Here is a 12771-nt window from a genome sequence, read left to right on the forward strand (position 1 = left end):
GTTGCATAGTAGTGTGAATGTACTCAATGAAGCTGACTTGCACACTTAAAATGGTCATGTTTGTGTGTATTTTACCACAATCAAACAAAGAGGAAAGAAAGGGAAAACGAAGGCCCAACACCTGAGTGACTTCTCCATCGCTGTTCAGTGGTTCCCTGGTAAGGCCATGCAGAGCGGTGTCTGCTGCCACCATGGACACTGGGACTCCTCCCCTGGCCATGACCCCACCTCACTGGCTAAGAACTGTGCAGCAGGGGCAGACCAGATTTTTGTGGGTAATAGAGCTCAGATTAATTTGAGATAAGAATGAAGCATTCTGGTGGGTCAGACAACAAACCCTTTGGAATGAGCCACCACTGAATTCCATCCTGTGACAGTTTCTATCAAGAGCAAAGTGACACACTTTGAGGGGCTGCTGTGCACTGCCCCAGGGGCAGAGGGATCAGACCAGAACCCCACCTCTTGGTTTATGCCTTGCATGCAGGAGGGTGTGGAGAGAGGTATTATGGGATATTTAGGCAAAAACCTGAAAGAAAGATGAGGATGCCAGGTGAAGGGGGACTGAGATGGCTTACTGAGAGGGTGAGCCATCGTGATGGGACAGCAGGGGCATGCCCTGGAGGGACCAAACAGGGTGGTGAAGAATGGCATGATCAATTTTTCCTTCTTTTAATCTCTTGCTGTAGTGGGGAATGTGAGGGTGGGGGTAAGTGGCAAGTTCAGAAGTGACTACAACCTCCCAGGTGAGCTTGATAGAGTTGCTCGCACCTGACCCTGGAGGGGGTGTCACTGTTCTTACATGAAGGCCACAGGAGGGCCAGGCTATGGAAACACTATAGCATCTATGGAGAAAAAATATCTGTAAGTCATAGACTATATTTAAGTAGAATTTGAGTATATTTAATCAGTTCTAATGAGGCCAGATTCATATAGAAACCAGAAACTGAAAACTTCATTTTGGGTGGCTTGGAGGTCACCAGAGGCTGGGTGACTGTCACTATACCTTCTCTGGCTCACAGGGCACTGAGAGACTCCCAGAAAGGCCTTTGCCATCACTTATCTGTTTATGTCCCTATTGGCGAATGCTCCTCTCTTTGCCTCCCTTCCCTCTGCTCGGTGTCCTGCTAGATTTGAGAGGGAGATACAAGATCCACATTTGCACATCCAGAGAGCTTTGGCCTGGTGGGGGAGGTCAGGCACGGGCTGCTGAAGAGTTAGACGGGTGTCTTTCATAGCTGTTCAGGGCAGCCAGAAGTAGGACATGATTAATTGTTTAGTGATAAATGGAGCAGAAAATACAGGACTGTAGGAAGTGAGAGAACGGGAGAGCCCCCTAGGGCTTCCTGAGCCAGATCGGGACTGTAGAAGGATGCCTAGGGTTGGGACACAGACAAGACAGGGCAGAGGGGCTGTGTGGCCCAGCAGGCCAGCTCTCGCTGGAGCGGTGTGGGATGGGGAGATTGTTGTCTACAGGCGACAGAGGAGTCTGCTGGCTATCCTGCGGCTGGAGAGGTCGTGAGACGCCTGCTGTGTGCCAGGACTGGAGGCAGGTGCAAACTGGGGAGCCAAGCAGTTTTGAGCTGGTGGGTGATATGTTCTAAACGGCATTTTAAAGATGATTTCTTTGTCACTGTGGGTGGTGTGCCTCGAGAGAGAGACCAGAATGGAGGAGCCATCAGAGAGACTGCTGAGGCACTCAGCAACTGGAGATGGGCTTGGGCAGAGGGCAAGCTGCTCACCAAGCTTCCGAACCCACATGGGGTCACACCAGGAAGTCAGGGCTGGAGCCCCAGATTGACAATTCTGAGGTGCTCTGATAAGGGCTGGGGGTAAGTTAACAGCAGGTGGATGCCTGGAGCAGGAAGTGGTGATGCCCCTGGAAAGGGGTGGGGGGAGCAAAATGAGTGATTTCAGGCATTCTGATGCGATGTTCGGGAGGGTGGGGGGGATATGCCAAGGTAACTACCAGAGGCAACAGGAAGAAGATGAAGGGGAAAGAAATGGCCATTGGATCTACCTTTTAGAAGGCCACTGGGACCTGTAAGAATGCTCACTGTGTAAGTAGCAGAGCTGTGTGTTGGGGGTCAGAGCCTAGGAGGCGGCAGAAGGCACACTCAAGTTGGGTAATTTGATGAGAGTTTAATGAAGGGATGGTATATAGAGGTGTGGGAAGCCACAGAAATGCTGCAGTACCCAGGACAAGGAGCTGTGGCCACCCGCCTGCAGGGCTCAGAGGAAGGAGCTGTCACCAGAACCCGAGGCAGAGAGGCCCAAGTAGAGAGGGGCCTGGCAGAGTGAGCCCAGGGAACCAGTGTCCAGCCCACTCCTCTCCCTGCCAGGTGGGGAGGGAGCACTAATGAAGTCCCTATGAAGGGCCAGCCTCCTGGATGCCACCCTGGGTGACAAAAGGAAAACAGCCAAGCTGCAGGGTGAGGGAGACGGGACAATGTGGCACCTTATTGGAGATGGCGGGAACAGAAGGGGTGGAAGCACAGGTGTGATGGGACATGGGGGACACTTGAGAGCCACCACAAGGGGAAATTGGCCAAGCTTGAGTCCTGAACCAGGCACAGGGATATGTCCCTGGTCATTCTGCCTTCTAGGATTAAAAAAAGTCCCACAAAAACTATAAAGAGAGAAGAAATATGCTTCAGTAACCCATGGAGACTAAGTAATCACGGTAAAAATACAAAGTGAGCTCCCAGCCATGTGTCTTATGACTGACTTATGAGATTAATAGGAGCAAGAATTTTCCAACTCTCCCTCTCATTAAGTTTCTTTTCCTTGAAAGTCTGACCCAACTGGTGCTTGAAAATAATTTCCTTAAACAAGTAGCCTGGTAGGAAGCAGTCCCGCTCTCACACGTCTTCAATTCTCATGTTAGCAAGGTTTGCCCTGGGGCTGGGGTCCTCAGGCTCCCTGTGCCTTGTTAGCTGTGCGAGCCTGTCCAGCAGGGCTGGAATGGAGCCTGGGGTCTGCGTCTCTCACTAGTTCCCCAGTGAAGGGCTGTTGGCTTCTGGAGCCATGTCCTGGGAGACTTTCTAATGATTAGGACAAAACAAACAAAACAAGAGGCTAGATGATCACAGGTATGAGAACCAGATGGTAAACATCTACAGGGAAGAACGCATCACAGAGCACCGGGCTGGCTTCCACCCTGCCGCACCGCCCTCTGTCGCCCTTCTGCATAAATAAAGCCCTGAGTCTCCAGGAGACGTCTGGCTGGTACATCCTGGGTGCCACTTAAAAGCAGATGCTGCTGGAGGCTGAAACCTTTTATGCAAGTTGTAAACTACCCGAGAAGAGGAGTGGCATGGGTAAATAGCTTGGCCTTGGGCTGTGTTGGTTTCCTTCTTGAGATGGTTCTCTAGTTCATACCAGGCAGCTTATCACCACCACCCCTCTCACCTTGCCCCCTGCGCACACTGAAAGTGGTTTCCTGAAACTCCTTGGGGTGATTTGCGTCTGTAAATGGAGGCAGATATTTCTCGAGATTCTTTAAATGCCTCCTTAACACTGATAACCACAGGGCCGTCTTCCCTGCTGCTCTGACTGCTGCCAGTAAATTTTAGAAAAGGCAGGTCCCCGGTGTCCACTGCGCTCATTAACTGAAGAGGCCTGTTACAGTTTTACTGGCTTTGAAAAAGCACAGGGCATTTGAGGATGGTGGTTTCTCAGCCCCTGACTTCGGGCCCTTCCTAGCTAAGAGTAAGATTGACGGGAAAACAGCCCGTGTCTGGCTTCCCAATTCTCAAGAGTTCTCAGCTGGGACCTCCTTTCACTTGCTACCTATTATTTAGTTCTAATCATGGAGTGACAAGCTGAGAGCTAGAGGTGCAGTTAGCGTCATGAGACAGTTTATACTGAAAAGGTCTCTGAGGTGGGAAACCTGTCACCTTTTCCCTTCCACCCTACCTCTCCATCCCCCACTCCACTCCCCCTTCTTAAATTTCTTTTTTAAAAAGCAGATCATAGCATCTGCTAGACCATGTGGTCGAGAAGTACCTGGGTACACCCATCATTTTCTTCTCTTTCTTGTGTTCTTTATACCACGTAGCACAAGTCTCCCATAATCTCTGACCACCCTAGATTATGGAGACCTAATTCACTCCAAGTGGAATCACCCCCTGGAAGCCGAGCGCCTAGAGGGCCAGTGTCTGCAGCAGCACTGTATTAACAGTGAGCATTATTGAGCATTTACTGTGTGCCAGGAACTATGTGAAGCATGCTGCCTGCAATGCCATTGCCATGTGAGACGCCTCTGTGAGGTGGAATAGTCTCACTTCCCCATCTCCCGGAGGAGACAGGGACGTGCCTGGGTCAACGCACTTGCCTAGGGCGCTATCAGGCCTGCTCAGCCCAACAGGGTCATTGAAAGCCTCACTCATTTGGGGGTTTAGAAGTTCAGGGAACTCAAATTTGAACAGTTCCTTAATTAAAACATTGCAATTTAACAAGGTCCCACTGTGGAACTAGGTTTTATATACCCTCCTCTGTGTGTTTCACAAACCTCTGCATCCAGGGCTTTGTCCAGAAGCACATTTCTCCATGGCGCTGCAGGCCTGGCCAGGGCCCTGAGGAGCACGTGGCTAGGCGCCCCTTCCCCAGCTCCGACGGTGGCACTGTGTCTTGTGGCTTACACAGTGGTGGCCTGACTCAGGTTCTAGGGGGTCTAGATCTGGTGTATTCATATCTGTCTGACTGAGTCAGGCACCTGATCCATAGAACTGTGAGGCCTGGACTCAGGGATCTTTGAAATCTGGGTTATGTCGTTGGGGTGAACAAATATTTACAGTCAGCCGAAATGTGATGTGCACTTGCTCAGTGCAAGCCACGGACGGGGTGGAGGCCAGACACAGGGATCTGTAAGACAGGTCCTGTATCTAGAGCCCTAAGGATACAGGCGGTGACGTCAGGCCATAGTGCACACCATGGTGGCTTTGTAACATGCAAATGAAGGCCAGTAGGGACCTGGAGAGGCTGTGTGGAGGAGGTGGCATTTGACATGAGACTGGACTGAGGCAGTAAAGCCTTGGGGGGCATTGCAGGTAGAGGCAGGGAGCCCCCCTTAGGACTTTGAGTAATGCCCATCACCAGAGCATTTGAGGGCTTGGAGCAGTGTCACCCTGTGTGCTTGGGAAGAACCAGATGTCTAAAGCGTCTAACAATAGAGCCAGGATCATTCCAGAGACTTAGTCCACCCAGTGCTTTGGGGGCATTCTCATTTCATTCTCCTCTTTCTCGGTGTCAGATTTTATCATTTCCATTTCACAGCTAGAAAAACTCAGGCCCAGAGAGGCTAAGGGACTCACACAAGGCCACACAGCTAAGTGGTCAGGTGAGGTCTGAATTCTCATTTCTTCTCACGAGGCTCTCTTGTCACCTGGGCTTTCTGTCTCCTATCGTTGACCCTCTCACAAGGACCAAACTGGTCTGCAGAACCGTGAGTCTTGAAAGCTGGTGGGAGCTGCCCCTGTACTCCTGAAACCACGCCTGTGCAGTGTAGGAGATGAAGACATCAGGACCTACACAGGCCGCCTGCCTGGGTGGCAGGAGCCTCCAGGGTAAAAGAACAGCCACATGGTGGTGACAGGGAGTGCCAAAAATGTTCCATGCCTGGGCGGTGGCTACCTGTAGCCACTGTCTCCCAGGCAGCCACGGGCACGTCTGCACATGCCAGGCCCCTCCAGGGAGCGCCTGTCTCTTCTGAGCACCCTGAGGCTAACAGAGACAAGGCGTAGCAAATTAAAACAATTGAAGTCACGTCACTTGTGTCTCTTTGAGGTAAGCCATAAATACATAAATCCTCAACCCTGCTATTCTGATTCCAGCTAATATATTTTAAGCAAGGTCTGTCAGCCCTGGAAAGCAGCTGTGAGGAGCAGAGCAATAAATTGGATTGTAAAAGCACAGGATAGAAAAATGATTGCAGCATTTTTACAATTACCTGGTTGTCCTCAGTCCGCACAGGAAAGAGTGCTTTCTCTTTGTGCTTCTGCAATAAAAATGTATCCAGGTTAAGTCCATGTCATTATTGTATCATCATAATCTAACACGCACTGATTGCTCACCACTGACTGCGACACACGTGGCCTCACGTTTACCATTTCACCCTCGTACCTCCCTGACCAGGCAGCCTCTTCAGCCTGTTTCTGCTCTTCACGTGAGTCAGCTAAGGCACAGAACAGCCAAACAAGGTTCAACGCCACAGGGCTGGGAACTGTGACAGCTGGACCCCAACCCAGAGCATCAGATAACTCCTCTTCCCAAGAGTAAAAGTTTTGCTTTTTGTTATATTACCGTGGGGAGATGGAAAATAGGTCAATTTTCATCCTTCAAACCACATTTTTAAGAGGGATTCACAGACTCTGGGCCCCTCGAAACTCAAGCACAGACCTGCTCCCTCTAACTAGAATAGCCTGGTCCCCACCTTGTGCAGAGGACGGGCAGGACCGAGGCTTTGTGTTCCCACATGCCGCTGTTTTCCTTGTCTCCCTGCACGTTATTAAGAATCGCAACAAAAGTGAACTTACATCCATTGTACCAAGTACAAGCCGCTTTCTATTTTTTACTCTTCTTAAATTTTCGAAGATTCTAAAATAGCAGTTGCCATTTTTTACCACCTTCTCCTCTGAAATATTTAATTCTTCCTTGGGCGGTTTAACATTGTGTTACCCAAGGATTAACTTCCATTTTTGAAGAGAAGTCTATTAACAAGAGAGACGGAAAATGTATTTCACCAAGTGGCAGGGATGGGGCCCAGCAGTGCAAGCGAAGAGACGGGGAGGCCGTGTTTTCGTCTTTACCGAGCTGCGTGCCCGTCAGCAAAGCAGAGACCAACAGCCTTTATTAAACGCATACTGATTTTTAGAAAGCAAAGTTTCCCAGCAAAGACCAATTTTAAGGGGATTAATGCTCAATGAATAATGCATTGGGGAAGAACTACAACAGTAATACTTAATTGGGAGAGGAAGGATCAGAAGTGCACGCATCGCCTTCTGGATGTAAAGCCAGTTGGAGAAGGCGGCCTGGGTCTGAAGCCACCTGGAACGCGAGGGCAGCTCCCAGGTCAGCACCCGGAATGGGGATGGCCAGGATTGAGGGCTGCCGAGCACTTTCTCTAATTGTCTTAATAACTACCAGGAAAGAAGGGAAGGAAGAAATCATGAGAGAGATGACAGCTTTGGTGATTTCTGCCTTTTTATTTGAAGGTTCTAATCCAGAGCCCTATTTCTTCATCTTAGATGACGAAGGCAGTGATGTCGATCACGGGTGGCCCCACAGCACTCCTGCTCAAGTCAGGAGTGACCTGCATCCCTGACCTGCATCTCTTGCCCTCTTGGGCCGGGCCTAAAAAAGTGTGAACTGTATCCCCTCTCCAGAGGCAGCTTTTTCTGACAGCCTCTTGCAGATAGCGGTGATGGTTTTGCTGACTTCCTCTATGTGTCTGGGCCTTCTGTCCTGCTCTGTTTAGCACCCTGGCCCTCATTTAGTCTATGGGGTATGCAGTTTTTTCCTTTAACCGAACGTGTCAGAATTCACTCACAGCGGTAGCGGGAGAAAGGGAACATTTCCCCCCTTAAGCTAGATTCGCTCAGTTTTTTCAAAGAAAAGTGTCTAAGCCATGATGTTGACAACGTTCCTACCAAGTCAATGTGGGAAAATGTAATTCCTGGCTGCTGAACTATAAGGCTGATTTTCCCGAATCCAGGCTGAGTAGTAATGAATTCTATCCCTTGCCAATTACCATTTTCTTTTTTCTTTTTGAAAAATAAAATAAGAGGGGGGCCCTAAACATTAAAAAGAGACTAAGGATCCCACTGTTTGCCCATTTCAGACCTGGGAGACACAGGAGACCTTTAGTCCCACTGTGCCTCAGGATCGCCGATTTATAACACAGAGCTATGGGAGTCACCTGGACCCAGGGAGCTGTGATTGTGCAGGGTCCCTTGAAATGAAGGGTGGCCCTCTGGCTTCCATGTTCTCAACTCTCTGCAGTCCCCGGGTGGGCAGTAAACACCAGGCCAGGCACAGGGTGGAGGGGGTGTGGAGCCCCAGCTCAGGGGGCACAAACCTTGCTGCCCATTAGAATTCCCTGGGTGGTGGGGGAGGGCGGTTAGAAATCCTCCTCCAGACTTACCCTAGACTACATAAATTGAATCTCTGGGGAAGGGACATAGGCACCAATACTTTTTGTCAGAGAGCCCAGGTGAATCCATTGTGCTCTGTTTGAGAACCCCCAATCTCAAAGGACCGCCCAAGGTTGCATTCAGGGTAATACCTGCCTGCATGCTAGTCCCCTTGCACTTAGCCATTTCTCCACATCACGGTCTTCTGTACTTTCCCCATTGCTTTAAACTTTATTTTTGATGCATTTGTTTTACAGCTTCGTTTTCCCTCCACAGCCATTCAGGCACAACCTTTACTAGTCCTGTGTCTCACCCAGGAGGCAGTTGAAAGATTTAAGCAGTATGTGAACTTCCATTCTTCGTCCAATTTAGTAAATCTCTTGTCTTTTAGCAGTAGTGACAAAGACGTCACGATGCCATCCTAGTGATTTTGTCGTACTTCACCAGATTTTTCCTAAATGCAAGGGTGTGTTTTGGGTTTGCTTTTAAGCGATTATCATTTTCCTTTTTAATTAAGGATGCCTTTGCCTTTAGGGCCAGAAGAGTCCTTTATTCTAGAAGGCTCCCACTAGTGTTTCCTTAGAAAGTAAGTTACTCCTTTCTACCACTAGAATGGTGGAGTCTCTAAATTATTACAGTAGGTGTTTAATAAATATCTACTGTTTTTTCGTAAATTTACAGTTAAGAAGAACGGGTATCAAGTTGAAGTATTATGTGAAGGAGGAAGAACAAAGTAAAACAGCCATTATTGTAATTAGCCGCTCCTTTTTTATAGGACCAGCAAATAATGTGTTTATTTTCCCAATATACGCTTTCTAGAACACATAAAGCATGGTATAAGAGGAGGCAGAAATTTCCGGTTCAATTTCTGACTCAACTCCTATCTAAATGAGAAATGTTAGATATTATATACTATTTTATTTCTTGAAATTGTTGCTGTTCTACCTCCCAGTGTTATTATGTGGTTTCAAAGAGACATAGGTGAAGGCACCCTAAAAAGCCTAACGCACTATGTGATAAAAATTTAAAATGTTATTAATTAAGGTTGCACAGTCTGCTATGGCCTTTTTGTACACGGATGGTACAAGGCCACCCTGCAGTAGGCACCTTCAAGACCTGATCTAGCAGCACAGAGGTTAAAAGGGAAATTAATAGCATAGCTAATAACTTTTCAGCACTGGTTCTCTAGTGGCAAAGGGAATTTACATTGCGACCTGAAAAAGACAATTAATTGGTTGAAACACCACTATCATTTGAGACAATTCTTTAAAAATGTCTTACACCGTGCTTCATAACAAAAAAGCCAGGGGAGTTAGAAAGAGAGCAGGATCTCAAATAGGTATATATTATTTACCTAATATCTGTTTGAATTTAAGGGTTTTTTTTTTTGACTCTTAGAAAAGTTTATTTAAAAAGTTGAATATCAAAATATATATGACCTGATTTTGACATTAAAGTAAAGTTGTAAAGTAAAGCAGGTGCATTGGAGAGGGGATGTGGATTTCTGGTGAACCCCATCATTTCTACTGGCTCCGAGGCTTCCAACATGAGGATGCTGTCTCCTCGTAGTACCACCGTGCAAGTACTATTCTATGGCCCACTAGTTGCCATCTCCACACATTCATCTATCACAAGATTCATAAAGGGATCAAATCCCGGCAACACTCTTTGCATGTGTCTGCTGCCATTTAATTTCACTGATAACTTCTTGTCCATAAATTTTATTTATTTTTTATTATTTTTGTTGTTGTTGCAGTTTTTGGCTGGGGTTTGAACCCGCCACCTCAGGTATATGGGGCCGGCACCCTACTCCTTGAGCCACAGGCGCCACCCCTTGTCCATAAATTTTTTCGACTCTGGGGGTTGAGCTTTAGTCATGGTAACTATTCTGCCGACCAAAGATGACTAGAAATGTACCTCAGTGGCCCCCAGCATGCTACCACAGGAAGCCTCAAGTTTTTTAATTATTTTCAAATTACCTGGATGTGTTTTATATGTAGCATATTTTCTCCACCCTGAAGTTGTTAGAGATAATTTGGAAGCAGTGAAACACTACAGCTGGAAGGTATGAGGTTACCTTGGCCTGGCTGCTGGCCTGACTCACTGTGGTGTGTTTATGCCACACTCAGCATCGTTTAGGACGGCAGCATGAAGACACAGGGGTATCCCCTTATATGTGGATATATTTACTCTTTTAAGGATAAGCATATAATATAGACTTTAATAATCATTAAGGTAAGGAAGGAACTCCTTAAAGAATGATGGGGGTATAAATGAGTGGAAAACATTGCCTTTGACTCTGTGCATTCCTGTCTGGTTAAAGTCTCCCTTCACTCACCCTCTTCCAACTTCAGCCCTTCCCATCTCTGCCTTATCCCCAAAAATAACCAGTGTTCACTGTGTAGTGTTTATGTGCCCAGAAATTGCCATTTATAATCATGTGCCTGTAAGAACAAAAACCAAACACGGCACTGTGTTCTATTACATATCCACCCAGTTCCCAGCTATTAACTGAGCACCTGCCCTGGCCAGGCACTGTGTAGGAGGAGTTGACACCAACAGACTGGCAAGTGCCTAATCTCAGGTATCGTATATGCTAATGTTTAGTGACTTTAAAAAAAATACTTTTTATTTTGAAAAAATCAGAGATTAATGAAGAATTGCAAAGCTAGTACAGAGAGATCCCACGATCCCATACACCTTCTATCCAGTCCCCCTGCCCGATGGTTACACCATATATAACTGTGGTACAAAATTGAAACCAGGAAATTGACATTGGTATATGTGTTTGGGTAATTCTATTTTGTCTTGTTGAGTTGTCACATTTATAGGTTTCTGTAACAAGCACCACAGTGGATACAGAACTACCCATCCCCACAAAGATCTCCACTGTGCTGCCCCTTTGTGGTTACATCCACTCCACTCCTGCCCGCCACCCCAGCCCCTGGCAGCTGCTAACCTGTTCTCCATCCCTGGAGTTTGTCATTGGAGAGCCAGTGTCATAGAAATGAAACCCTACAGTATGTGATCTTCTTTAGTTGGCTTTCTTTTGCTCAGTAGGAAGCCCTCAACATCCCTGCAAGTTGTTGTGTGCGTCAACAGTTGTTCCTTTTCATTGCTGAGTAGCACTCCGCCACAGTATGGACGGACCGTGGATCGCTTTGCCATTTACCTTTTGAGGGACATCATGGCTCTTTCCGGTTTGGGGCTAATCACAAGTCAAGCTGCTACTAGGAACAATTGTGTACAGATTTTCGCCTGAACGTAAATTTTCCTTTTTCTGGGATACACACCCAGGAATATAACTGCTGGGTCCTATAGCAGTTGTATGTCCTGGTTGCAGAGAAACTGTTTGCCAGGGTGGGAGAGCTGTGTGTTCCCACATCCTCGGCAGCATTTTGCGCTGTCACCATTCTTTATTGTATCTGTACAGAGAGGAGTGTGTTGATATCTCACTGTGGACTCAATTTGCACTTCCCTAACGAAGGAATATTTGTGGTTTCAAAGAGACGTAGGTGAAGGCACCTCAAAAGACCTAACAGTCTGTGATATAATATAAATTTAAAATCATGAATATATGAATATTTCCATGTTATATGGAATGATCCCCCTTTGACTATTTATTTGCTGTCTTTGTATATCCTTTACGGTGAAATGTCTGATCATGTCTTACCCATTTTCTAATTGGGTTAATATTTTAATACTGGCGTTAAATAATTCCTTACATATTCTAGATAATAATCTTTTGTAGGATATGTGGTTTCGAAATATTTTCTCCCAGTCTGCATATTGTCTGTTCAACCTCTTAACAGAGACTTCTGCACACTGAAAGGTTTTAAATTTGTGAACGTCCAACTATCAACTTTTATCTTTTACAGGGTTATGTCATATCTTAGGATATTTTACATAACACCAGATCGCAAAGATTTTCTCTTTTTCCAAGTTTTAGATTCTACATTTATATCTATCATCCATTTTAAGTTAATTTTTGTGAGAGAGGTAAGATTTAAGTTGAGGTTCATTTTATTTTGGTCTGTAAAGATTCAGTTGCTCCAGTACCATATGTTGAAATGCTACCTTTACTCCACTGAGTTACTTTATCCCTTTGTCAAAAGTCACTTGGGCAGTAATAAGTGTTTGTCCCTCCACCAGTACCACAGTCTCAACTACAGATACATGTAGTATAAATCATCTTAAAATCAGACAGGTTGATTCAGTTCACTTTATTCTTGTTCAAAATTGAGCTATTCTTAATTTGCTTTTACACGTAAATTATAAAATAATCTTGTGTCTACAAAATGTAGAGATTTTGTCAAGAATTGCATTAAATCTATATCAAATGGGGTGGAACTGACATCTTTGCTATGTTAAGTTTTCAAATCCACGAACATACCATTTCTCTCTATTTACTTTAGATCTTGGAGTTCTTTAATTAGCATTTTGTGGTTTTCAGCATCTAAGTTCTGTACAAGTCTCGTTAATTAGAAACCATGTTATTTATTCCCCTATACTTACACACCACTCGACACAACACTTCTGACATCAGAGGTGCGGGTGTGTCTCCCCACACTCCAAACGATTCTCCAGAGGACACCAGCTGCGTGTCTGGTAATGCAACTCATTCTGTCTTCCTTTTTTTTTT

At 46.2% G+C, this 12771-nt stretch overlaps 1 pseudogene; it reads right to left on the reverse strand.

The window, feature by feature from the left end:
• Positions 1–571: 571 nt before the first annotated feature.
• Positions 572–10007, reverse strand: LOC111726824 (annotated as a pseudogene).
• Between the last annotated feature and the right edge of the window lie 2764 nt (positions 10008–12771).

This window comes from Otolemur garnettii, unplaced genomic scaffold (genome assembly GCF_000181295.1).
Source record: "Otolemur garnettii isolate 467f Iridium unplaced genomic scaffold, OtoGar3 scaffold00082, whole genome shotgun sequence".
In the NCBI taxonomy this organism is placed as follows: Eukaryota; Metazoa; Chordata; class Mammalia; order Primates; family Galagidae; genus Otolemur; species Otolemur garnettii.